Genomic DNA, 27,916 nt, shown 5'->3' on the forward strand with positions numbered 1-27,916 from the left:
CGTTCTAAACTTTTGTTTAGATTTTTCTCTATCTCTGTATTAGTTGAGTGGGGCTCCCCAGTTACCATTTCACACTGATTCTATTTAGAGTGAGATTTTAAGTGTGTAAAAAATAAAACAGATAAACCAACAGCATCTATAATTGCAACGAGCTTTTTAAATGTTAAAAAACATGCAAATGTAAAGAATAAAAAGAAGTTGTGGATTTCTATCCTTACAATAAAATGAATTAAGTAAAAAATATATGTATATAAACTGCATTGTGTGACATGAGATAGCATATGTGATACATTTTTTTGAAAATAGATTCATTCAAAAAAACTAACCTTTTATGGATTTCAAGTAACAGAAATGAAATCCAATCATGGATTTCTCTCTTAGCCAGTACAAATCTGAGATTCAATGCAATTTACGCCTTTCCTAAGACTTGAGCTTAACCACTGCCCTAAGTTGGAAATGAATGTACATGGCCAGCTATGAAAAACAGTGCCCAGGCTGATGGATCCTACATTTTTCTTGTAGAGTCAACAGTTCTCCCCTGCAGGCAATCTCAGAGCTGGGCTGTACTGAGCTTGGTTCGTCTGAGGCTGGTGCTTCAGGAATGGTGGTGCTATTTATGGTCACACACATGCTGCTGCATCTTTGGGGAAAAGTAATCATTTCCTGAAATTGCATGAACGCTGCCCATCAGTACCGTGTAGAAGAGATTCTTGACTATTTGACTTGCGTTTAGTGTGACGTTTCTGCCTCGCAGATAAGCAGCTGAAGATTCATTTATGTTTTGTTTTTATTTGTCTCTCCATCCTGTCTTCCCATCTCATCTGCCTCTGGTAAATTGGCCCTCCACATTCATTCTACTCTCCTCCGAATGTGCCATCCTGTGCTGCTGGGACTGGAAAGCTAAAAGTCACATCTCCCACACCTCCTCGCAGCCAAGGTTTTCATCTGAGTTTGTTCCGTTAGTCAGAAGGACTCGCACGGGAGCTGGAAGGTCAAGTTTGCTGGAGGACAAGCTTCGGCCGTTCTGCCCTCTCTGCTGGCAGACACTGGGGTGGCCGTACCTGGTTCTTCTGGGGCCGTTTCCTAATCCTGACAGCCCCTGAGAGTGCTGACCCCCTTCTCGTGCCAGCTCTCCCATCCCGACAGCGGTGGTCTGGTCTCACAGTCAACAGCTACACCTCACTTCCGGTTCAGCTAGAGGTTTCCTGATGGAAGAGCAGTCTCTCCCTGGGTGGGCCAGTCACTGTGTGGCTTTCAAGTTTGTCCGTGAAAGCTCAACATGGAGGCTGTTTCTTCAGCCTTCTCAATGATTCTGTGAACCACAGAATTAATGCTGTGATTAATCCCTCTCAGTCTAAACTGGCTAAAGTGAATTATCTTCTTTGCAGCTGAACCCTCAAAGACATAATCCTTAACTCCCAACTATTGAAGAATCTGGAAAAATATATATAAATGTCTGTGTATAACCAAATCACTTTGCTGTATACCTGAGACTAACACAACATTATGAATCACATATACTTCAATTAATACTTAACTAATTTTTATTTACAATAGCCAAGACATGGAAACAGCCTAAATGTCCATCAACAGATGACTGGATAAAGAAGATGTGGTATATTTATACAATGGAATACTATTCTGCCATAAAAACCGACAACATAATGCCATTTGCAGCAACATGGAGGTTACTGAAGAATGTCATTCTAAGTGAAGTAAGCCAGAAAAAGAAAGAAAAATACCATATGAGATCGCTCATATGTGGAATCTAAAAAAAAAAAAATACAAAACAGAAACAGACTCATAGACATAGAATACAAACTTGTGGTTGCCACGGGGACGGGGGGTGGGAAGGGACTGAGATTTCAAAATGTAGAATAGATAAACAAGATTGTACTGTGTAGCACAGGGAAATACATACAGGATCTTGTGGTGGCTCACAGTGAAAGAGAATGTGACACTGAATGTATGTATGTTCATGTACAACTGAAAAATTGTGCTCTGCACTGGAATTTGACACAACATTGTAAAATGACTAAAACTCAATAAAAAATGTTTATATATAAAAAAACTTAATTAATTTTTTAAAAGAAATCTCTTGCATGGTGAGATCGGCTGGGAGGTAGACTTAGTCGTTCAATCAGCACATCAACTACGGGCCTGGAACTGTTCTAGACTGTGGGGATGGCATGATAAACACAGCAGATAAGGTTGAGCACTCAGGGAACGTTCACGTAAGGGGGAAAGACAGAAATTCACCACATAAACAAACCAGATCATGTCAGAGTTGGATGTAATAAAGAAACTAAATCGGAGTGACATGGTGGAGAGTAACTCTGGTAGTCAGGGAGAGTCATGTTAGACAAGGCGATCAGCCAGGACGGGGTCTTTGCACAAGTGATGTTTTAGTAGAGACCTGAGTAACAAGCTGGGATCCACCATGTGATGACTTGTGGATAGAGCTTTCCAGGAGCAGGAGCTAAAAGAAAAAGGCGGAGAGGTGAGAATGAGCTCAGGATGCACAAGAGGCAGATAAAAGGCCAGTATGAGCAGAGCCTAATGAGCTCTGAGGAACAAGGTAAGAGTCCATGTCACTTATTCACTCATTCATTAAATATTTGTTCAGCACCTACTATGCACCAGGCTCTGTTCGTGGTGCTTGCATCACAGCAGTGAACAACAGAGACAAAAATTCCTGTTCTCATGGAGGTAATATTCTAGCTGTGGGGAAGGGAGAAAAAATAAACAAACTGGTAAAACACATAGTGTATGAGATCAGTGGTTCTCAGCTGGTGATTTTGCCCCCCAGGGGGACATTTGGCAATGTCTGGAGGTATTTTTGGTTTTCACAACTGCAGAGGAGGAAGTGGGTTGCTAGTATTTAGTGGGAAGAAGGTAAGGATGCTGCTAAACATCCTGCAATGCACAGGGCAATCCCCCCAGACAAAGAATTACCCCAAAACATCAGTAATGCCAAGGGCGAGAAGCCCTGCATTAGGTGATAACAAGAGTTAGAGAGGAAAAAAAGAGAAAAGGCGACAGGGAATGCCAGGGGCAGGGCATGGGGGGCACAGGCAGGGAGTAGGTCCTGTCAGAGCACAGTAGGATGGGACATTTGAACAAAAAGCAGAAGGAGGCAAGGCAATGAGTTGTGCAGCTCTCTACAGGAAGAACATGGCAGGATAGGGAAGAGCAGATGCAAAGGCTCAGGAATGAACATGACTGGCAAGTCCCGGGAGAGCAAGGAGACCACAGTGGTGAGCGAAGAATGGGCGAAAGGAAGAGGAACAGAGGTGAAAATGAAAAAATTAAAGGGGCCCCGAGTTTCGGCTTGTGCTCCGAATGATCAGGAATCAATTACTAATGCAGATCAATTAAGGGGGTTTGGCCAGAGCAGTGACATGATTTCTGATTTAATTTTTAAAGGGATCACTCTGACTGCTGTTTGGGAAATGATTCATAAGGGAATGAGGGCAGAAAACAGGAGACCAATTAGGTGGATGGTGAGACAAAGCGGTGGCGAGGATGACAACCACGGTTCTGCTGTGAGCAGTTAGAAGGTGTGAGCTGCGGTGCACGGAGATGGGGAGAAAGATGGGGGAAGCAGTTTGGGAGGCATTTTATGTTTCCATGCTGAGTTTGAGATAGGTACCAGAAATCCTAACAAAGATGTCACAGACTGCAGAATTCGAGTCTGGGGTTTAGGAGAGAAGCCTGGGCTGGATATGTAAATCTACTGGCATCAGTAATGGATGTTATTGAAAGCCACAGGTGTAAAACTCACTAAGGAAGCAACTCTGAGGAACTGGAAAGCTAAGCAGGGCCCAGAATATGCAGATTATTTATCAAACAACTGGAAATACACGGTCAAATACCTTGCTAGAAAAGACAAGTTATAAGTATAAATTGGAACCCTGCTTATAAAACATATGACTGCTGTTTAACCGTCGTAGATTCATCTTTTGCATTAATTCTCACAAGTGGATAATTATTACTTCAAATTCCTTAAGGAAAGGCTAAAAATAAGATGTTTAAAGCAACAGTATCATGGACTACTGGGATTGTTCAAAGAATTCCATCATTGGACCCCCCTCCCCCAGATCATCTAACCTGAATTCAAAATATTAAGAGATGACAAAACTGAGGCCCCACATGGCCAGGTCATAGGCTAGTGGGACTTTAGAGTGCCATCTGCCCAAAGTCACATGGCTAATTAGGGAGCAGAACCAAAATAAGGAGCTTAATCTCCTATTTCTTATTCTGATGCTCTTGCTACTTTACACACTGAGAAGTCAACTCAAAATAAAGAGGAAATTATTCTGAGATAATAATTTCAACTAGGGGAGAAACTTGCTTTGTTTACCAATATTGGATATACACAAAACTCATCCTATAGACAGCCTGTAGCATAAAGCAATGCACCTCTGAATCTAGAAGAATAAAAATCAATTCTAAATGCAAGGATGAGACACCAACCTGTTTGGGGGATGTAGAATGAGCCCCCTGGCAACTGGCAGCTGGGAGGAAGGTAAGGAAGTGAGTCAACATAAGGATGTAACTTGGCCAGCCCAAGATTTTGTTCTTACCCTGTAATAAGCAAGCCTACACTGAGAAAGCAGCTATTTATCCCTGATGGACTATCCCATGGGTGGTGTTGGTGCAACAGCGATGGAAGGGAAAGTGATTATGTGCTTTGCCTGGAGAGGACAAGAACGAATCTCCTTTTCATCCTTGTCTCAAAGCACACTCACAAAGATACACACGTGTTCCTGTGGGATGAAGAGCGGTGCTGAGGATTCCCAGGGCTCCACTCCACACAAAGGAACAGAAACATCAGAAGGGGAAGTGAGCTGGCCTGTCATCTTGTGAGTCAGTGGAGAAGGGGCTGCATTCTATCCTGCGGTTTAGCTCCTGACCATATCCCTCCTCTGTGCCTGGTAAGCAAGCCCAGAGAGACAAAGCAGATCTGGGTCTGGATCAGCCCAGGGCAGGGGGAGATGAACAAGAGAGCTTGCATTCAGGCAGTGAGTAATCCACACGAGCCAGGAAATGCAAGCCAAAAAGCCTCAGACTCCACGCCTCCGCAGCTGGACAACATTTGTATTCTATAGGACAGCATCTGGGGGGGCTTGCCTTTTTGTTCATTCCTTTTTAAAAATTTCTGAAGAAATGTACCTTTAAAAATACCTCCTTTCGTTTTTTTTTTCAAAAGGGGTACAGTCTAAGACTGCTTTTTGGAACTCTATTTACTTCCTTTCTCCTATTCAATATAAGATTACTCTGGGGACAGGAAATATGGTTTAGTAGGAAGCTTCTGTTGAAAAAGAGAACTACTAACGTCATCTTTGAAAAATCAAAGGGTACAATAAGCTGAACTCCCAGAGCCGGTTCTTTAATGGAAAGTTCCCCAATGTTGCCTTCTGGGAAGTGGGGTCCGTAGGCAAGTAACTCGAGTCCTATTGAATTGTTTTCCCATGTGATGGAACTCTGCGTATTTTCTAGGCCATTCTTGGAAAAATCTTTCCAAATCCTATCCACACTGTAAGGCCAAGCTCACAAATTTTCTCCTCCCTGAAACTTCCCCCATTATTCCCCCAGGCAGTGTGTGTGTGTGTGTGTGTGTGTGTGTGCCTTGTTTTTAAATTCCTCCACTAAACCAAAATGTCCTTAAAGCCAGCCCAGGGCTCTACTTTATCGTATTCAATCCTATACTCTCTCTATGGGATCTGACTTGGCATTTTAATATAAAAACAGGGAAATCTCAGATAATGATAGCTAGAAGTAAAGTGTCACTTGGCTACCACACTGAAGAGGATGTTCCTAGAAGATTATAGCTGTGTGTGGGGCAAATGTAAATAGGACTAGAAAGGCCACTACATAAATGGGAATTTAAGTGCATCCCCTGTCATTGTAGCTGTTCAAGCAGAAAGTGGATAACAACACTTAAGAGATGCTACAGCGGAGGTTATAGGGCAGGTGAGGAGGCAGATCAGAGGACCTGCTCCGCAAAACAAATCTTTTTGTGAGATTAATACAATTCTCCCCACCTATGGACTATTTTTATCAATATAAGGATAAACACCTATATATGAAACGCTAAAGTATCGCAAATTACTTAAAGTAATTCCAGCTGACTGAAAAACAAGTTCCCCCATTTAAAAATCATCTGTGGTGATTTCAAGAGCTTCTTAGCCCTCATTGGGAAAATGTGATCCATCTGGGCACCTGTGGAAGTAGTCGCCATGCAAAACAATCGAACCAGCTCCTACGGTAAACAGCCCGATGAATGACAGCAACACCATTATTGCTGCAACTTCTAAAAAGACTTGATATCACTGTCAGGCTCAAGAAGATAGTGTGTTGAGTCATTGCTTTATGCGAATACACTGGATAACATACATCCTCACACGGTTGTAATTAACCCAGCAAAAGGCTCAAACCACTGTTTCAATGTATTTCCAAACTCTTCCAGATTTCCTTGGAAATATCAAATTTAGGCTTCTATAGCCTAGCACAGGCTGGTTATTTATTAAATAGTTGTTAGGTTGAATTAAATTAAATATACACCAAATCCGGTTCATCAAACACTGAATTCACTCTTCTGCTAACTGAGAAAGAAAGAATCGAGGCATCTCACCTCAGCTGCTGTAACTCTGGTGTGTTTCTACAGGGATAAGTGATCAGAATCAGATGAGTTACAGGGCTTTCCATCGTTCATTGTGAGGTGATGAAGGGGGAATTGCATCCCTTCCTTTTCCTGCTGAAAATCACTGACCAGGGCATGGAAAAACCCCAAACTCAGCACCTCTGCTTTTCCTAACCAGTCCTGCTGGCGTCCTGGCAGACCAATTTGGAAACCATGATTAATCCCCTGGTAAACAGAAAACAGGCTCTGGAGCCAAGAGAAGCCAAACCTGAGTCACTCTCTGGAGACTCTTCCCTCAGCCAGTCTAACCCCGCCTCCTCCTCCAGGGGCTGGCTCGATTGCCGCGGGATTTTCAGCAAACAGAGAAGCCTTTCTGTGGTGACAGAGGAGCCTAGTGAAGCAGAGACTGAAATGTGGCTGTAATTGACTGACCGCACGCTGGTGTAATCCAGATACACGCAGGGGTCACCATGTCCTAGGTGGTTCAAGTGAAATTGGCTGGAACCCCATGCTGTAGGAAATGGAAAATTCAAGATCTTTCCCAATTTCTCCAGGGACTCGGGGGGAGGAAGACAATGTACCTGGATTTCTCGTCGTCACCTACCTCTCCAACTCAGTCTGATCTGTGATCGTCTTGCCAGAGCATTAGCGCTACCATTGCTAGGCTCCGTGTTGGACCGGGCCCTGCTTCCTGCACACACACCTCACTTCATGTACTTGCCCAAAAACCCCTGATCTGGGTGCCAACTAACTTGTACGGAAGACTCCAGGCAATGGAGAAGATTTACATGGAAGCACCAAAAATAATTTAAAGGTAAAAAATTAAATACCCCTATTCTTAAAAGCCTTCAACCACCATGGCCTCAGAAATTTCTTACCCATTGTCCTTTCTCCTCAAGTTTTGACCCACTCTGGCTGCACCCTCCCCTCTTTCTCCAGCTAAGCCCCTCTCCCAAATTCCCATCACTTTGTTTTGTAAATGTTACTTTGATTTCCCTGTCTCCTTGCAGTGTCCTCACCTTGCACTCTCAGAACATTTTCCTAAACAAACACACCTCTTTTCCTAAGAGGAACTTTACGCCAGGTGTTCAAATACTATGTCTACACACACCTACACACATGGATGAGCGCGCACACACACACACACACACACAGACGCCTGATGACCCTCAGAAAACACAGGAGCAGAGCTGTCAGTTCCCAGGAGCTGTGTCCACAGGACTAGAATAGAAAAATTGAACAGAATGGGAGGTTTTCCAAATAGTTTTTTTTTTCAGTAGCTTACAATAAAATTGTGTTTTTCTTTTTAGACATGAGGACTGCTTCTTCCTTACTTTTCTAGGGTACAGTGTTCCCTGGAAATATCAAAGATTCTCTGCTGGGTGACTGTCTGAGGCCTGGAGGCACCGGGAAGCCCAGCTCCTATTCCTCAGAACATACACGGCGCTTCTGGCAGCTTGACGGTCACTCTTTCCCGGTCAGTTTCACAGGCTACTTCAGCCTCTACACTTTCGTTTATTCTCTCTCCCTCCTGCCAGACACTCACCCTTTTGCTACCTTGATGTTCAGAGTCAGATCCATTCTTCCAAGTTTTTTTGTGTGAAGCCTCCCAGATTGTGGCATTTGATTTTATTCTTTCTTCTACTCGTTCATTTCACTTACGTAGGCATTTCCTCCCTAATAGTGACAGACATTCTCCTGAGTGCAAGGCCTGTGTCCGGCCCTTTCTTTGTGTTCCCCACATTAACTAGATCACTCCTAGACTTGCAATAGATGCTCAGCAGGTGCCTATTGGGTTTAATCAAACAGATCACAGGACCTCTGAACCCGAGTGTAAATAAACTGTAGCTTAATCAACCACAAACATTAATACACCTTCTTGAGGGCAGCTAAGGGAAGCTGGATCCCTGGAAACAGCATCACACAGCAGAGTTGGGTAATCGCTAATCTCAAATCCAGTATCTACCTTTTTTGTGACCTTAGGCCAGTCATTTAACTCTTCTAAGCATCGTTTTTTTAAATCTGTAAAATAAGAAAATTAAAAAAACCTGCCCTGTTCAGCTCACAGAGTATTTGCAAAGATTAAATGGAAAGACATACATATATATATGAAAGTGATCTGAGAAGCATTGTGCACAAGACAAATTATTACAAGTATTAAGATGTTCCAGATATCTTAAAAAGAGCTTGAATATTTTATCAAGTAGCATATAGTCTTCTCATATTTATTATGAAGCATTTTCCCATAAATAAATGCCATTATTATTTTCCAAGAACATTTTCTTATCCATAAAGGAAGATGTATTACAGCTCTCTAACTTGTGCAAAATCTTACCTATAAGCAAAATGTCTCGTGTTTTTTCCCTTCTACCTGAAAGGACCTGTTTCATTGCCCACAGGAATAGCTATCATAGGGAAATCAAGGTATACAAAAGCCGTCTTAACGCTAACATTATGAAAATTACTGCGCTTTAAAACTCAAATAGTAAACTATGGCAGGAAAATGTTTCAGATGTGGCAAATTTTACTTAACACAAAAGAATGTTTTTAGAGGTTTTAGTTCATAGCAAGTATATTTTCTTATTGTAAGAACCTAATGAATTTTTAAGTGCGTTAGCCTATAATTCTTCTTTATTTCAGTGTGTGTTAGTTTCCTGTGGTTGCTATAATGAATTGCTACAAACTTGGTGGCATAAACAGTTCTAGAGACCAGAAGTTTGCAGTCGGTTTCATGGGGCTGAAATCGAGGTGTCAGCCAGGCCCCCCTGCTCCCCTTACACAGGCTCTGAGGGAGAATCTATTCTTGGCCTTCAAGGTCATCTATAATCTGGGCCTGTCTGGGAGAGAAGATGTGACTGCTCTTGGGGTAACCAAATGGCCAAAGAGGCTTAGGGGAAGGACGGTTTCCAGAGCAAGACCCTCCTGGGAGGTCAGGCTGGGAGACTGTCCGTCTTCCCATTCTGAGTCTGGCTGAGAGTTAAGAGAACACAGCTTTCTAACTGACTGTACTTCAATTAAAAAATAAAAAATAAAATAAAATATGAACAACAACAAAAAAGAGAACACAGCTTTTAATTTATTTCTATGTTAAAACAAAACAAAACACATAAACAAAAACCTATGATTTTAAAAATGATATGTGTTCTTTTCCTCTTGTAATTTCAAAACCACCAACAGCAAAAAGAAAACGATGACCCAGAAACACATGACTACTTTTCATATTTTGGTGTGCCTTCTTAAAGAATATTTATAGCTTTAATTTATAAACTTTGGATAACATTGTAATACTGTTTCTTAATCTGTGTGTTTCATTTAACAGTATGTTGTGAGCAACAGTCCATGTCAATAAATAAATTAATGCAACTATTATTTTTAAAGGCAGCATGTTATTCTAGTGTATGGATATAACGATTTATGTTCATGTTTTCCTTTTTGGGGACATTTAAGTGATTTCTAATCTTTCTCTACAAAAAAATTTTTTTGAAATAAATATCCTTATAGATGAATCTTTTTCTGCATCTTCAATATTCTTGTTAAGATAAACTTCCAAAAATAAAATTGCTGGGTCAAAAGGAATGTATATTTTTAAGGGTCTTGATACAAGACCATGTCTTTTTCTGAGGATCATTTTAAACACTTGTATAGAATTTAAGCAACAAGCCAGTGATATAAGAAGTCTAAGTGGCAGAACTACACCAGTGGCGCCCTTCATCACCTACTTTCTGAGAATATTAGAACTCTGGGGTGCCAATAGGTTAATTATTTCTTATTCCAAGATATATTACCCTGATAGTTTGAAAGACAACAGTTTAATTTATATGTAGAGAATGCACACTGTAAGAATTTTACTCATTATTTTATAATATTATTTAATTTGTTCCAGGGCTTGCTTCTTTGGCTAACCATTTGGTTTCCTATTGTTATTTTTTACTAAATAGACATTTTCTGTTTTAGCACAATAAGACAGTAATAAGTTTGTTATGAGATGGTATGGCAGAGAACGTCCACTCTACCTGTCTATAACAATTGAACTTAGCCACTCAACTAAGAGCTCTGTTTCCCACTTTTTCTTGAAGCTAAGTGTGGCCATGTGACTAGATTCTGGCCAATGACAAGTGAGCTGAAAAGATATATGCCCACTCCTCTACCCATGTCCACTTCCCACCAGGTTGGAATGTGGACATGGCGGTAGTTGCAGGAATAGCCATATTGGACCACAAGATGAAAACTTCATGTTGAGGATGGCAGAGCAACTAGACAGAAAAAGCCCATCCCCATCAAACTGCCAAATCAGCCCTAGTCTACTTAAGCTTGGCTATTTTGTGAGAAAGAAATAAACTTCCGTCTTGTTTAAGACTATTATTTTGATCTCTGTTGCAGGCTCTCATCTGGTATCTTAACACAGAGGGAAGATTTGGGGCTCTTGGCCATTTATTTTCACTGGCCACTACCAAAATAGCCCAAGCAGCAGATTCAAATTGTAACAGAGACTTTTTTAAGTTAAAGAACGAAGACTATGTTGATAGCCAAAATAAATCGAAGCCAAAATGTGTTACCAGAGAAATATGTACAAACCTTTTTCCCATCTAATGAGCTTTTCCTTTGAGTCAAAAATCCAGTTACGTAAAAGAAATGATTTGGCTTATTGCCTTTTTGGCTTGCTTCTACAGTATAAAAAGTTAGACTCAGTGACTTTGGTTTAATTTTATTTTTGATTTAATCTTTTTGATTATATAGATTTTTTTCCCCTGTGTCCTCAATATTCAGGGATTTTATGAAGATGAATAAAACTTCAAATTATGAAAATTAACTCGATGTAAGTTGCATATGAATATATGCCAACATCATTGTTTTACAAATTCTAACTGTACTTACATTCTTCTCTAAAATGATCTAGATACTGCCAACTAAAAAATAAATTTTACAATACCTAGTAAATACATGAAGTTGGTGATTTCTACATCCACTTTAGAGAAAAGGAACACGAGGAGAAAGAAGCAATTAGGTCACAGATGAGTTGATTGTAGACCCTAGGGACTTACTGTAAGTCTCATACTATGTATGTATGTATGTATGTGTATATGTGTGTGTGTGTGTGTGTGTGTGTGTGTTTGTGTTGTGTGTGTGTGTGTGTGTGTGTGTGTGTGTGTGTATCTCCAGCATCCATTTCTTTCTTCCCAAGAGCACCCAGATTTCCTCTTGGGGAAAAGATCACTGAGCAGTGATCCACCCTATAAATCCAGGTGCATGACTCCATGGAAGGTGAGAAGACCAGATCCTTCCCAACCCCACACTAATCTCAGCCAAAGAGCAAGCACGTTAGGAATCAGCCAGGCAGGCGCTCTTCCCTGAGCTTTGACACTTGAGAGACACAAGGAAACAGCAATGGCTCTGACCACAAGAAGTTCTTGAAGTGCCCAGCCGGTTAAGCTTTGCTCTCCAATATTCTACCAGTTCTGAGCACACCATCAACACCATCAATAAATATTCTTTAGCTTCACTTAATCAGAATCACCTTTTGTTAGTAGCAATCAAGGGATTCTCAAAGTCCCTTACCATCATATGACCTAACCTCTCTTTTCCTAGTGAATATCTTTGTCTAAAACTGAAATGAAAACAGAAAATACATATAAAATCATGTTTAAAAGTATTATAGAACTATATACACAGCTTTTTGTTGGCTACAACTCAAGAATTCAGTATATGGGTTTTATTTTTCTCTTTTTATGTTCTAAGATATAAATACTTTCCATCTGAAATTTTAAACATACACTTCAAAACTTAGGTACTTTTTTATTATGGCACCATTTATTTTATTTTGGTGAGGGTGAGGGAGGTAGTTAGGTTTGTTTATTTTGGGGGGAGGTGCTGGGGATTGAACCCAGGACCTCATGCACGCTGAGCATGTGCTCTACCACTTGAGCTAGACCCTCCCCTCCTAGGTAATTTTTTTAACACCCTTGAATTATTCATTTTTATATACTAATTTATCTTGTGAATTAATTCTTGTTCTTTATAGATAATTAGTAAACACCATGATACAGCTTCTGCCTCATATTTTATCTTTTCCATGCAAAGAACCATAAACTAAGTTGGGAGACAACTTAGTTGTTAAATTCAGTAACTTGTCACTCCTAATGGACACAATTATTTGCCTCTGATTTGCACAACTTTCCATTCTACACATCAGCCAAGCAGAAATGACTGGTTGCTAAGCAACAGCTTTCCTCTCAAGAACCAGAGGTAGAATACATAGAAGGCCAATGTTTAAAATATTATATACATATATTAAGTTAAGGAGAGACCAAGGCCCATAGTTTGGCTGTTTGCCCAGAATGCTTGTCATGAATACTGAATTCATAATGACAGTGTGAGAATTCCAAATACATCTGAACCATGAATTTTTCAGCAACTGTATCATCTTGTATTTTCTTCCAGTATCTTCCTCATTACTGAAAAACCAGCAAGTAATATAGAAACCAGGCTTTTGAAGCAAATTTCCTTAGAAAAATTATTGGTGACATGTACACTTAGGTTTTGCTGAACCAAGTCATTGCGAACACAGCACATTAACGTTCCTGTTGCAATAGTGCTGTCTTGGTTAAAACTACACATTTAACGTCCTGGGAAGACATGCCACAAGCAGTTAGTAGTGACCACCATGGGGAAATGACCACTTGTTTTCTCCTCTGTATTCTTTACCATGAAAGTAAAAACTGCTAGTAGTTGCTGAGCATTTATGAAACCCTGGGCACTGTTCTAAGCTCATACATGTATAAGCCACATTAGTATTCTCCACTTGGCAGATAAGGAAAGAATCTCAAAGGAGTTGTGTAACTTGCTCAGAGTCACATGCAAGATGACATGCATATAGAGAGCAACAGAGAGCTGGGATTTGAACTGGGGCAGTGAGGCTCCAGGTCTTCACCACCTAGTCTTCCTTTTATAAGTGTACGTTCACTGGTGTATGTTTATGTATTGCTTAATTTAAAAAAAAATTATATTGCTTCAGGACACACAGAACTATAATCAAACCAGGATGCTCAATTCAGTGGCAGCGTTTTACCACTGGCTTTAATCAGTTTTAAAGCAGCAGGAGTTAAGAGCATAACAGAAATTTAACGAGTGTATGAGGATCAACCTGCGGGCTGGTTTTAGTCAACAGAGAACTGAAATTGTGCTGACTCAGCTGAACCCGTGGGCACAGGCTGAACTTACTCAAAATAGGTCACGCAGTTACAGTAGCTTCTAAGGAATTGTTTTAAATAAATATCACTTCTGGGAATTGATTTTCTTCCCAAATGTATATTTAGCGGTTTTTTTCAATTGTCTTGGTATACCATACAAAAGTAAGAATAAAAGACAACTTATTTTCAGAGTCCTTGATAACAAATAGTCTTTCAAAGTAATTTTACCCTTCGTTTGTTCTGTCATTTAAATTTTTTAAATGGTATATAGTGATTTAAAAAAAACATTTTCAGGTGTTTATTTCTCTTTTCCTTCCACATTTTTGAGCTCAGGGTAGCAAAGATGAGTATATACCAGCAATACAGACAGAAATTATTTTATCCTTCAATACTCCCAGCACAAGGAGGTAGATAAGATACTCGAAGTAAAGGAAGCTATAAATCAGACCAGGAAAGGACCACTGAAAACTCTGCTGAATAAAATCAGTTTAGAAAAGAAACAATATAAATATCTTGTAATAATCTTTAATGAAAAAGAATATGAAAATGAATACATATATATATATATACATGTATATATACATTTCATATATATATGCATGACTGGGATATTATGCTGTACACCAGAAATTGACACATTGTAACTGTACTTCCATTAAAAAAAGAAAAGAAAGAATATTCCAAAAGTATTGGTTTGGGGGTCGAAACTTTAGTTAAAACTTTTTTTTTTCATCCATCTGTCCATTCATTTATTCATTTTGTGTGAGGAAACCACCTGGATGCTAGAGGCACAGATATGGAACGTACACATCTATTTCTCACGTTCAAGGAGAGGAAGCAGGTGCATAAAACCCAAATCGTAGTTTAATACAAAACGGTTGTAATGGAGGTGTAGGAAGAAGGCCGTAGGGACCCATGGGATTGACCACACCAGACAACGGGAGGCAGGAAAGCTTCTATGAAAGGGTCCGTAGGAGCTGGGTCTTGAAGCAGGAGTAGAAATTTGCCAGAATGAAAAACAGTTGGAGTTCCAGAGTTAGAGTTAATAAAATGTGCAGAGGCCCAGAGAGATAAAAAGCCATGATCCACTAAGGCTGGTGAGACCTCCTGACATGTAGATTAGTCCAAGGAGGTAGGATGGGGCCCCATGGTTGAGGATTTTATTCACTAGAGAATTTGGCCTTTATCCCGAAGGCCATCAAGAGCTGATAGAGATGCTAGCAGACAATGAATGCATGTTAGAAACCATGGCAATGTAAAAACAAGAACATAACTAAGGAAAATTGGGAGGAAAAAAAGTGGAACAATGAATACCTGTGCTACTCTCCTCAACTTTTATAGGAAAAGTCATTAGGTACATCTAAAAGTCAGTCAGAAAATAGAGGCCAGCTATGTAGTCTCACCATTAAAGGCAACCACTGGAACTGAACAGAGTGCCCGGGGTAACGAATATCAGGAGGCAAAAGACAATAACTTAGACAGAAGGCTCCATGAGAATTCACCCCATCCTTTCCAGCAATGAGTCCGAACATACTGCCTAGAATCGATAAATCAAGAAATAGAAATTAGCAGCAGAACTTAAAATAATTGTCTCTGCGAAAGGAGACTTGGCTAGAAAATATTTCCTGTGGGTTTTGATACCTGGAGTCCCCTGTATTGGGCCCAAAAGGCAAAGGGAGCACCATTCCTCCTTCTCTTTCATCACTTTCTCCAACTGGGTGTTTGTTCCCTATATCACCTTTATGGTGCAGCCTCTTACCTCCTCTCTCAGGAGTGTCTCCAAAGGGACTGTTTATTGCTTTCCTGTTCTAGGCTGAGTCAGTCTTCTCTTATAGAATGAGAAGGACAGTCTCTAGCCCGTGTGCTAATGATAAAACATAGACTGTTAAAGATTTCAGCGAGCTTAAAATAATTAGTACTAATGTTGCTTCTCTACAGAAGACCAGGGAATAAGGAATGTAAAGCCTTTAATCATGAATTAATGGAGAAAAGACTATTTATTAGTCGTACCATAGGTGCTAAATTAACAACTTAATTGTTTTCTATTTCTTCTCTGTTTTTCATGTATCTCAGGGAAGGTTCAAACCTTATTAAAACTGTCTTAACGGCTTGGGATGGAAAAAGTGTCAGAAGGATTTTAACTTTCTCTTAGAAATAACGTCTTTGTGACAAAATTCAAGCTAATTGTTTCTTTAAGCCACAGTTGACAAAAATCAACAACAACCTGCTACAAGATTGTGCTAAAAGGAAAAGAGACGGTCTCCCTAAAAGAGGGAAAGGTCATGGCATCCTTCATTCCTCAGACAAAAAGAATGGCATTGATTGCACTACATGCAAAAGCAATTTTCAAATATTTCTCATGGTAAGATCACCTGCACAAGACATCAAGGCATAACCAATAAGCCTTTATCCTTCTCATGCAAAAAATCACATATTATATATTTTTATATATTTATATACATAATATATATATTTTATATATATATATATAAATTATATATTTATGAGGCCATGTTTTGTAACACTCAAGAGTATAAAAATCGACCCTGCAAGACCTGGGTTGGAAGCTCAGCTCTGACACTAACTGGGTGACCTTGGACAAGTCATTTACTCTAAGTCTTGACTTCCTAATAATACTTACCTCACAGGGTTGGGGTGAGGATTACCTCAAAGAGCTGATGTTAAGTGCTTAACAGAGCAGGATGGCACCATGTTAGCTATCGCTTGAAGTAACATTTTATTTATTTAACTGAAATATCTTACATTTTTAAAAGTACTTTTTAACACAAGTATCCTAGGCGGGCGGTTAACCCTAAAAAAACGAAAAATTCGAATTTAGTTTACTTAGAGGCTATGGGTCCAACAAGGGACCCCTAAACAGTGTCCTAGAGAAGGACAACAGAGCCCACAAGGCAGGCTGTGACTCCCAGCCCCTGGCTGGCGGCACAGGTCTTCCTCGGGGCAGCTCCTTCTGGAGGTGAACCTCCCCCGAGCAGTGCCTTTTCATTGAGAAGCTGTTTTCTCACCAGCAAGAAGTGATTTGGTTATGGTCCATCAGAGTGAGAAGAGTGGTTTTGTGATCAAGGGTAACTCCTACAAAACACTTTTTAAATCCAAATGCCGAACGCCAACAGGGTTTTTCTTTGATGGTTTTATACTAACATGTTGACAATTCCAGGGTCAGGCAGTTTTCTCTGGGCAGAAAATGGAGGGGGTGGGGCAGAGGAAGTATTCAAAATAACACATTTACACACAGAGAAGATATGTGACGTGCAAAGTCGGAAATATTTACCGTCGGTCTCTTTATGGAAAAAGTTTGCTGACCCCTACTACAGAGTCTAACATGAAACTTTGAGAAACTCAGCCTTAAGGATTTCAAACTATAAGCAATCAAATAAAAACCTTGATTTCTGCACAACTAATGACATGACCACGTTCTTTTCGTCTTGGTTCTGGGATAGTGAATAGAATAGGACATTTTTCTTCTCGTATCCATTTGCTTGAATTATTCATATTTATAGATGAAATCACTCAAAATTAAACAATCACTTTATTGGGTGACACTGAATTGCCATCCAACCAGAATTGTGTATCATTTGTTCGATCACTGGGGTTGGAACTCAGAACAGGGCCAGGAACATTCCTGAAGCCAACAGCCCCTGGGTCACGCAGCCATGAGTATTACCCCTAAGCAACAATAACACTGCCAAGCCGGGAGAACAACTCAAACACTCTGAAAACCAAGTTTTTCCATGCTTTTGGCGTCAAACTCATTTTTGTGGAAAAACCAGAATGGAATTGCTCTGGGCTGTTCATTATCTGTTTCCGACCCAATGTGACTATTCACAGTTCTCTCTGCAGAAGTACTATAACCATATGCTTGGTTATGGGGCACTGCCCGAGTCTGCTGAGTATGCAGTGAATAAGCAAAAACATTCTACCTTCTAAAGCCTGCAGTGAAAAGACTGAATCCTGAACCCAGTCGGTCCTAAAGGTTTTCAATAAGGAACTGTGGACCTACATTCCATGTGATTACGATCACAGCAAAACGGGGATGGTGCAGGACAGTGCTACTACTCCCCAATGCTCCCACATAATATGTCCCTTCAGTTTTTACATGTATAAGCCTAACACCTGTCCCAGTAAACAAGTAAATACACTAACAATTTCTTTTTCTCTTTTAAAGATTGTGTAAGAGTAGTAACGTCAGAGTTACAAACATGGTGGATACAAACATAAGGAGGCTTAAAGCCACACACACTATTCCTTCTCCATTGTTACCACTCCCAATTTAAATGCATTTAATTTAAAAGTTATTTTTTGAATCTATATTATGTGCTAGGCAATAAAAGTGGGTACACTGATGGACAGAACAGGATCTTCTCCTGTAAGAAAACAATGAGATTTGAAAGTGGATATATGAGATGTATCTATTGACTCATTCACTTATTCAACAAATAAACTAACTGAGCACCTATTACAAACCAAGCACTATTGTAGGTACTGGGATTTAGCAGTGAAAAAAAAATCCCCATTATCAAAAAGCTTACCTCCTAGTGGAGAGAGAGAGATAATAAACAAAATAAATTAACATAAAGCCAAAAGGAAAATAGGGAGTGCCAGAGTAGGGGATGCAATTCTAAATAAGGTGACCAGAGAAGGCTTCACTGATGAGGTGTCATTAGAGAAAACTGGTAGAAATAAGAGTTCCTTGTAAATACTGGAGGTGGGAGAAATAGCAGGTGCAAAGGGCCTGAGGCAGGAGGGAACCTGATCAACATGGAGGAATAACCAGGAGGCCAGTGTGCCTATAGTGCAGGGAATGGTCCAGGGCAGTTCAGGAATTGGATGGATGTTGGCAACATCATTGAAACTGACAACATGGATGGGGAAGATAATGAGTTTAGATTTCAACATGTTACCTGCAAGTGATGATAATAGAGATACTCAGTTTAGAGCACATGATGAAGCTGGAAGCTGAGATCTGGAAGTGGTCAGCACTGACAGATGGAAAGAATTTTTTAAAGATTTCATAAGTCATTCCATCATATGTTATAGTCATCTCACGTAATATGTAGGGACAAAATATACTAAATGTTTTGGGACGAATTGATATTAAAAATCTCTTTTATTTATCTAGAATTCACATTTAACAAGGCATTCTGTATTTTATCTGTCATAGGTTCTAATTGGTATTCGAGTGCCCTGAGAACAGAGGCAGATACACCGGTTAGGACACAATGACAACTCAGGCAAGAGGTAAGGAAGCCCTAAAATTAGTGTTTCACAAGGGATTCTTTGATTGACTAGCATAAATGAAAATTTTAAACTGTAAAATCGAGTCAATTAATTTGATTTAATTAGAAGCATAATGACGTCCTATAGGGGTACTCTGCCCTTGGGGTCAAGTTGCATATCTGTGGGCTTAGACTCATAAGGGGCCCCCACTGTCTGCTGGGGCTCAGCTAGGGGCTGCCGTATCTCACAGAACACTTACTCCTGGAGAGGGAGTTAAGAGCTAACACCCCGCTGGGCTGTCCTAAAGGAATTTATCTGTAGGAGGAAAATTCTCTGTGCATCTTCACTTCGATAGAATTTGTTTACTGTGTTGAACTTGACATGAAAATGATAACTGAAAATCCCTATTGTTGATAGAGCTTTCCTTCAGGAAATATTCTTTAAATCACACATGTATTCAATATGGACTCATGATTTGAGTAATTTGGCTTTAAAAAGAAGCCGATGAAAAACAAAACAAAAATAAATTCAACATGTCAGAACTATTTCAAAGTACATAATATTTTCTTCTTTCGGGACAGCTGTAGTCCTATCGCCCTGGAGTCTCATACATTATACACTATAAACTGAATTCCTTGGCCTTGATCTATCTTCAGCAAACACTGAAGACTGCATTGTTCCTGGGCTCTGACTCGAGAAGGCTCCCGGGAGGGGACGGAGCAAGCAACTGCTTTACACAGATACACACATTCTCAGAGTGGGTTGGCAGATCCCACACTGAAAGCTGCTTGGTTTTTTGCAGGCCCACGTTCTATAATCAGATAGATGTATAATAGCAAATGAATGTTTTAAAACGTGTAAAGAGATGTGTAATAGAAATACAACTAAAGAAACATGAATGTCAACCGCCATTTAACCATATGAAGTTCCCATCACCCAGATTTGAACGTTAACTTCAGTGAGGACAGTAATTTAGTCTGTGCTTTGTTTGCCAACATGGTTCACAAACGGGGGGCAAGATGAAGAATCCGAGGCAGCCAATCATTATGCTCAAGGGGATGCTGAAATCCTTCAAAGCTTTTCATTTCTATGCTTGTTGAAGAGCAGCTCAGTAACCAAAGGCAGACATTTCAATTCTTTCATTTATTCAGTAAGCGTCTGCTGAGGACCAATAAATTGCCAGGCACTGTGCTGGGCTCTGTGCTTCAAGAACAGAAAAGCCATTCATTTGTCAACTGGAAGAACTACATTGTAGAAATCTGCCCTTTAAAAAGGTGACCCTAGTGGGGAGGGGTAAATTGGGGGTTCAGGATGTGCAGATACTAACTACCATATATGAAACAGATAAACCACAAGGTCCTACTGTACAGCACAGGGAACTATATACAGGAACAATACCCTGTAATAGCCAATAATGAAAAAGGATACTGAAAAGGAATATTTATATATATGTACAACTGAATCAGTATGCTGTACACCAGAAATTGACACATTATAAATCGACTATACTTCACTTTTAAAAAATGCACACATACAAGAAAAATAAAAATAAAAAGGTGATCCTAGATGCTATCTTAAAAGAATGTCAGTCCACTAAAAATCAATGAATTGTACACTTTAGAAGGGTTAAGCCTGAATGAGTTATATCTCAATTTCTGAAAATTGGGGAAAAAATTAACAATTAAAGGTAAAACAAAATTAGAAAGTTAGAGTATAATTAGGTACTATTCCTTTTATATCAAACCGGATAGAAACAGTAAAAGTAATAATTTTTAATTAATAAAAAACTAGAAATTGTCAAGTTAGCCTAAGGCATTATAAAAAATAAACAGTACAGTTTTTAAAATGTAAAGACAAAAAATGTCTTTAATTTCAAAGTTAAAAACTGATTTCTTACTGCCTAGGATAAACAAATAAAATGACTGACATAAGAGAAAAGAAAAGCAAAAGGTAGGGAGATTCTCTATAGTGAAGAGTTTTTCTCAATTCTTGGCCAGCTACTTTTAGAGAGAAAAGGTTTTCATAATCCTTAGGAGCAATTTTGAAACAATTTATCTTTTTTTCCCAATAAAAGCTATTTAAGAGCTGTTGAATCTTTTATTCCAGTACTTAGCAAATTTCAAAAAGACACTAGAAAATTGTTCTATGAATTAACAAGTTATTGTCTTATTAATTACCATACCTAATTAATATAATATTATACAGATTTCTCTAAGTGAATCAAACTGCTTCACAAGGTTATTTAAAGCCTACTGGAATATTAAAGAAAAAATTATTCATGGCACTTGTTGAAGACAGTTAAGGAAGACTTCATTCAAGGGGAATTACTACAAAGGGGGGTGGGCTTTAGTAGGGAAGACAGATCCGCTCCAAACACCAGGAAAACCCGAGGAACAAGTTGGGGGTGGGGGTGTTAGTGGATGGAAAGGTATTAAGAAGAAGCCTGGAGGGTTCTGGCTAAGCTGACCTAACAGGATTCTTGCTGAAGGCAAGCCAAGGTGGTCAGATACTACCTGGGGGCTGGTGAAAGATGCAGACTTTGATCACAAAGGCTGAAGTTCCCTTTTTAAAATACTTCCCTTCATTCACACACTCAGCTGACGAAGTCTCGTGCAACTCAGAATGCCTTTGTGGTAGGAAAGAAAAAGCTAATTTAGGCACTAAAAACCTCCATCTGGTTCCTGGGTCTTCTGCTACATGACTTTAGATGGCACAGTTGACGATCTGTAACAAGGTCTTCAGAAAGACTAACTTTGGCTGGTACCCTGCAAATATCCAACAAATTTGCAGGCCTAAGTTAAAGAGAGCAATCAGACCTACCAACTGGTGGTGATTAAGAGGGTTTAAGGCAGTGGTCCTTAAACTGAGGTGCCTGTAACACTGGGGTATACACAGGAAGAATTTGGAGGGGTTCACAGAGATCGATTGTTTGAACAGAATCACTGTTCAAGTCCTGAACTCTCACGTGTCCTCTCATCACACAAGTTTACAGAAGAGAACCTGTGGTGGCCCGCGGTTCCTTTTCCCACATCCCGTTTCCCAGCCACAGGCCCTGTAGCCACTGCACAAAACACGGTGTGGGCAAAGCCACACCAGGCATGGAGCCCCTGCGTGTTTGCGCCAGGGGTAAACACCTCCGGGCCACGAAGCGAGGGACCCTGAGGGAATGGAGATTTCCTGAGGAGATCTCTGGAGAGGGGGAGCAAGGCAAAGAAAGTCACCACAAGGCTCCGAGCCTTCTCTCTCAATTTATTCTCAGCTTGAATTCAGGAGTGAGGTTGCACAGATATGCATTTAACCACGTGGCTTTGCAATAAAAACAGTAAGATGAAAATAAAGTCGGCCTTCTCCTGACAGAAAAAGTCAGTCGGTCTACTTTGGCCGGACAGTTTGCTCCCTCTGACCTGAGTGAGGTGAACCTGTAACGCCAAGATTTTGAGGAAAAGTATTTAAAGGATGAGGATAATATAAAATAGATTCTCTGTACAACATGTTCTGATGTTGACTTGATCATGTATATAAGAGATACTTAGTTTTACAAAAAGTCTTGTAAAGCTTTTAAGAGCAGGAAGTTTAAAGGTCTAAGGAATTTAACCCAAGGAAAGAAGGTCCATGCCGTCTGTCTGGGTACAGGTCTTCTACAGGAAGAGGTGATTTTGAATGCAATTGGATTGTTCCCAGCCTGACCCTCAGGAACTTTTGTTCACTCTGGAGAAAGACACCTGCAAAATGCTGGTAGATAACGACATGGGACCACATTGCCCAGCAGCACTGTTACGAGGTGGGCTATGTCACAAGGAGGAAGGAGGTACTACCCTCGTGATGGTACCCATCTCAAGAGCCACAGGGCACTGGCAACATCTGAAACCATCAGGTAGCTAGAGAGACCCCAGAAATTCCAAATCGCTTATCTGATAAAACTTGGAGACTTCCTACAGCAGTTGCGAGGGGCTGGGGGAGGGGGCTTCCCTCTATGTCACTCAGTCTGTGGGGCCAGTATCTCACCACTGGCTGTGTGAGCCCACCGGGTATGGTCTGGGGGAAACCTGGGAATTCTTTAGATAAAATATCTAGAACTTATGGCGTATGAAATCCCTTTCCTCACTGTCTCCAACTCCAGCCTCCCTCTCTTCCCAATTAGAAATATGAGGACACTGAGGCCCAGGGAAGTGGAATTGTCAAGGTTTCTGAGGCAGGTCCTGTTCAAACTGGGAAAGGAACACAGCACTTTCCATTTCTGTCTTTGTCTAACCTGTACTCAGCTCTCCTACTTTCAAGTCCAGAATTTTAGCCACAGACTAGACATTACTTGATATAAACCGTCTCGAAAGGGGCATAATTTTCTTTGTATTTTCCTCAGGTTGTTTTTTATGTCATTTGGCTAAGAAACAGCTTTGGCTCAGATTTGGGCAGGAAGCTGGGTATGAAGTTGTAAGTGGTGCTGACTCAAGGGGACGTCACTCCACTTGGGCGGCAGCTCATCTACCAAGAGGACGACCCCCCACCCCCACCCCAGACATGTGGGCCAGAAACTGTCTGGACTGCGTGATCAACAAGGCCATATTACTGTCTTCCTTCTTTATCCCCAGTGAAGTAGCCCTCCCTCTAATGGCATCATCCACTTCAGGGACTGTGGGATCCCTGTGGGTACACAGCCCTTTTGTTAAAGGAAAGAAAATTTTTTACTCTTTATATTGAGAATTTCATTAAGGATTTACAGTCCTACTTGGCAAAACAGGTGATAATGAATGTGAACTCAGTGTACTCACAAAAAAGACCAATTATGTAGTCTCCAACAGAAATTCTCCATACAGACACTATACTAAAGCTGAAGACTTATACTTCACAAGCTAAAAGAGATTCATAAACTTCCTTGGCAAGGACCCCTTACTATGGGGTCCATTGTTGGATCACATTTCTGCCAAGTTCACATTTCTAACCTAAATCCGTGTAACATGGTTCTCTGGTACACCAGCTTCTCCCAGACCCACACATTGGGTGTTATACACATTCTGAGTGATTAGACAGGAGCTTTGGAATCATTTTTAAATAACCTGTATTTCTCAAATAGCTGACTCAATCCAACTCACCTGCACTATTTATGACTTAAGACACCTCCAAGTATGACTTAAAAGTGGGGTGGCAAATACAAGAATGGGGGGCTTCACTCCTCTTCCCCCGCACAAAACAAATCTTGCTCATCAGTCACCACACTTGTTCCACTGTGTTGAGATTCTCAGCTCTTTGCAACCTCATACTTCAAGCACTGCCAACTAATTGGAATTGACATCTAAATTGAAGTCTATTTGCAATTTGAGAATTAAATTAAATCACTAGAAAACCCGTTTTTGAGAGGTTTTTAGAACATCCCAAATCTTATGTCAGGCAACCTAATGTCACTTTCCCAATGACAATGTTCGTTAGATGGTTCCAAAATTCCATCTCTCTTTGTTTAAACCGCACATTAGAATTCTAATTCCCATTCTGAGTTTTGAATTATATCAGGAAATATCTTTACCTGGAGGGAAAAGGGACAGCTTTTCTATTTTCTATTTTCTTTTAATTCTTTAAAATGAATTTTCACACCTTTCATTTCCTGAATTATCTACTAAGTTGGTCCTTAGGGTTCTAGTCTGAGTTTAAGGCCAGTACATATGTTCATATTTTATCCAATTACAGCCTTAGAACAAGGACTCTGAAAAGCAGTCATTGTCCAGTTAGTATTAAATATAGACAGACTGGCTTAAGAAATGTAAGATCACTCACTTGTAATGGATAAACACTCTGGAAAAGTGATTCCAAGTCTTAAAGAATTTCAGAGCCCAAGGGAAAAAATCTTAGAGTTGGTAATAGAATCAAATGTATCTGATTCAGTATTTTACTGAGTGTGCTCCTTAGAACAGAAGACCATCAGCGCTCTGTAAAAGGGTTCCTGTGATCAATTAAGTTTGGAAACCCTGAATCCAAGGTCCCACACAAAGATTCACAAGGCATGTTAGCATGTTAAAGGTTGGAAAAGTCCTGCAGGAAACAAGCCTAACCAGTTGTGCCCAAGCCAAACTTTTGGAGACCACTGAAATTCACATTACCGAAGTTGTCAAAACTAATTATTAATAATATTTCTCCTATTGTGCTCAGTGGCCAGGAGAATCCCAGAGTGGGACATTAATAAATAAGTCCTTTCATTTATCAGCACTCCCTGGAAAAAGTCCATCTTGCAAAAATATGCCAGGAATGTACTAACTCTGATGACCACACACAAGCAACAGTTTAAGTCAAGAAATGGTGGGGACAGCCAGGACCACTGAGGGGCAAGCGATGAAAAGCCAAGTCACCTGGCTTAAGGAAAAAAAGAAAATTAGCTCATATAACAATGCAGGCACTGGCTTCAGCAGGGCTGGATCCAGCAGCAGTATCATTGCGTAACTAGTTTTATATTGCATTTGAGCTGTGCAAACGCCTGGGTTCCCAGTTCCTAAACACCGGGCCTCCTGAATCCATGGAGCCGTCTGCTCATCTCACGGTGGTTACCTCAAATTCAGATGTTCTCTTCGTGACAGTGACAACGTGCTCCATCATGAGAAGGTTCTTAAGAGCATATCGAATGAAGTTTTACTTTTTGTCCCTCTATTTGAGCTGAAGTCCCAAAGCTGAGAAGAATAAGAGATAATTGCCCCCACATTCCAAAGCAAGTGCCTGACACATCCACGGCAGGCTGAGTACCAGAGAACAGATCGGCCCGGTGTCTGTGAAACTCTCACCACCAGCTCCGGTAGGACAAGACCAGATTGTGAGAGGTGATTGAGGAGAGTCAAGAACAGGGATTCAGACGAGTAGAGGGTGTACTGGCTTTTTTCCCTCCTCTTCTCCGACAGAGAGAAAGGTATGTCAGCTCCCAACCTCCCAACCTCCCCCTGCAGGAGAGGGGACAGGCGCCGGGCCTCCCAGCATTGTTGGATGGTGAGAAGAGAAGCAGAGAGCAGAGTAAGGAGGCGACGGGTGTGGGTGTGTGTCACTCGAGATAGAGCAGTCAGGGAAGCCTCACTGATAAGGGGCCATTTGAGCAGAGGCCTAAAAGTGAGGGGGCAAGCCACACGAGAGCTGGGGGGAGAGTGAAGCCGAGGAACAGAAAACCCAAAGGCTCTTGGCAGAAGGGTCTGGGGTGAAAGGAGGCCAGTGGGACTGGAGAGAAGTGAGCAAGGGGGCACGTGGCAGGGATAAAGGGCCAAGATTAGAATGGACAGAGATTACTCTCTCTAAATGGGTAGAGTCAAGGCAGCGTGAGAGAAAGGTCACATGCAGCCCTCAGGCCCCCACAGTGGGTCCGGCCTGGGCTGGGAGCTGGGGGAAGCCAGGGGAAACTTTGAATTGGGTGTGAGATTAGACGTAAATGGGTTAGAGAATCGGAGACAGGGTTTTGATTTAGACTGAACTGTATTTGTCTTTTAATGAGCCTTAAATACCCAAGTGACTAAAAAGGTACGGGAGCTACCTGAAGGGTGATCTGTAGGGCAGGAATGAGAGACAGCATGTTTGAAGCTTAGAGAAAAATAAAGCCATCCCCTGTTTGCACCCTACAGACTCTACCCCATTCAATAAACTGATTACTTTCTTAAAGAACCAAAACCTTTACAATCCACCTGTGAACTCACTGTACACACACAAGGTTTTACACATTATTACGTTGTAAACTTCATAAACATTTGCGGTTAACCACCAAGCAGGAGAAAAATGCGCCGTCTGGAAGGATCAGAATGATGTGGCATTAGATCGACGGTCAGATACGAGAAAGCTGAGGTAGGGCCTAACCTTCTCAACTGTATAATTCAAAATCTGAGGTTTACATGTGGCCTCCTAACCTTTCCTCAGAGTCACCTATAAAGGACTTACTGGGAACTCGTTCGATGGGGTCAACAGCCAGACTGTGCTATAGCAACAGCTATTGCTGCTTGCTAGTTTCAAACGTGCAGTGCAGAGTCCAGGAAGCACGAACAGCTGCAGTGCGGTAAGGCGAAATAAACTGGACAGAAACAGAACAACACACAGGAGGGACACTTCCGTAAATGATGGAAATCACTAAACTGGCTATTTCCACTTCCACGTTTGGCTTGAACAAGGTGATAGTTTGTTATCCTTTCACACAGAGGATGTCGAGAGTTTGGCAGACCAGATCAGGATGGCAGCTCAAAGGTCGTCAGAAGCTAGATTCTTCCTATGGCGCTGCTCTGGTCATCCATGGCCTGTCACCTTGTGATCCAAAATGGTGATCTGAGGATGTGAGGGCGATCTGGCTGTGACATCTGTCACCCCATTGATCACCAGGGTTGATTCGGCTGATCTGGCTGGCTAGGTGGGTGTCCCCTTCCTCCCTTACGGCTCCATGTATGTCCCACCCAAAGCTGCGCGCTTGGTGGAAGAGGACGACCATGCCCGACAGTGGAGGACCGTTCTTCTCAGTCTAGGGTATACGAGTAGCTGCGCTCCCTGCCAGAGCCTCCAGACAAGCTCTCAGAATGGTGATTCGACTTCAACCCATCACATCTGCATCCCGGCCAGCAGAGAAAAGAAGGGTACTCCTCCTTCCTTTGAAGAACACTTGTATGAAGTCCCCACAGAACATTTCAGTTTACCATAACTAGCTGCAAGGGAGGCTAGGAACTGTGGCCTTTCGTATTGTGTTTCAAAGGAGGAAAAGGAGAATGGATGGATGACAGAGGCAACCAGCCATCTCTGCTTCCCCTTGTTTCTCTTAGAGACCTGTTCATGGAATTAGGTTGATGCTGTTTAGCAAGCTGTTTACTCCATTTCTTAGATCTGCCTGCCAAAATGGTGTGTTTACAGCTCT

The 27,916-nt window shown here is 41.0% G+C and overlaps 1 protein-coding gene and 1 long non-coding RNA gene across 2 annotated transcripts in view; one reads left to right on the top strand and one right to left on the bottom strand.

The window, feature by feature from the left end:
• SWT1 (SWT1 RNA endoribonuclease homolog) overlaps positions 1-27,916 on the bottom strand; it is a 153,233-nt gene that overhangs the window by 10,113 nt on the left and 115,204 nt on the right. The gene's annotated exons all lie outside the window — the stretch shown is intronic.
• On the top strand, positions 12,221-27,491 carry LOC116659242. Its single transcript, XR_004314481.1, has 4 exons — positions 12,221-12,231; positions 13,740-13,744; positions 24,986-24,991; positions 27,353-27,491. It is a non-coding gene; the product is annotated as an uncharacterized LOC116659242 (long non-coding RNA).

The sequence above is a fragment of the Camelus ferus genome, chromosome 23, assembly GCF_009834535.1.
Source record: "Camelus ferus isolate YT-003-E chromosome 23, BCGSAC_Cfer_1.0, whole genome shotgun sequence".
Taxonomy (NCBI): domain Eukaryota; kingdom Metazoa; phylum Chordata; class Mammalia; order Artiodactyla; family Camelidae; genus Camelus; species Camelus ferus.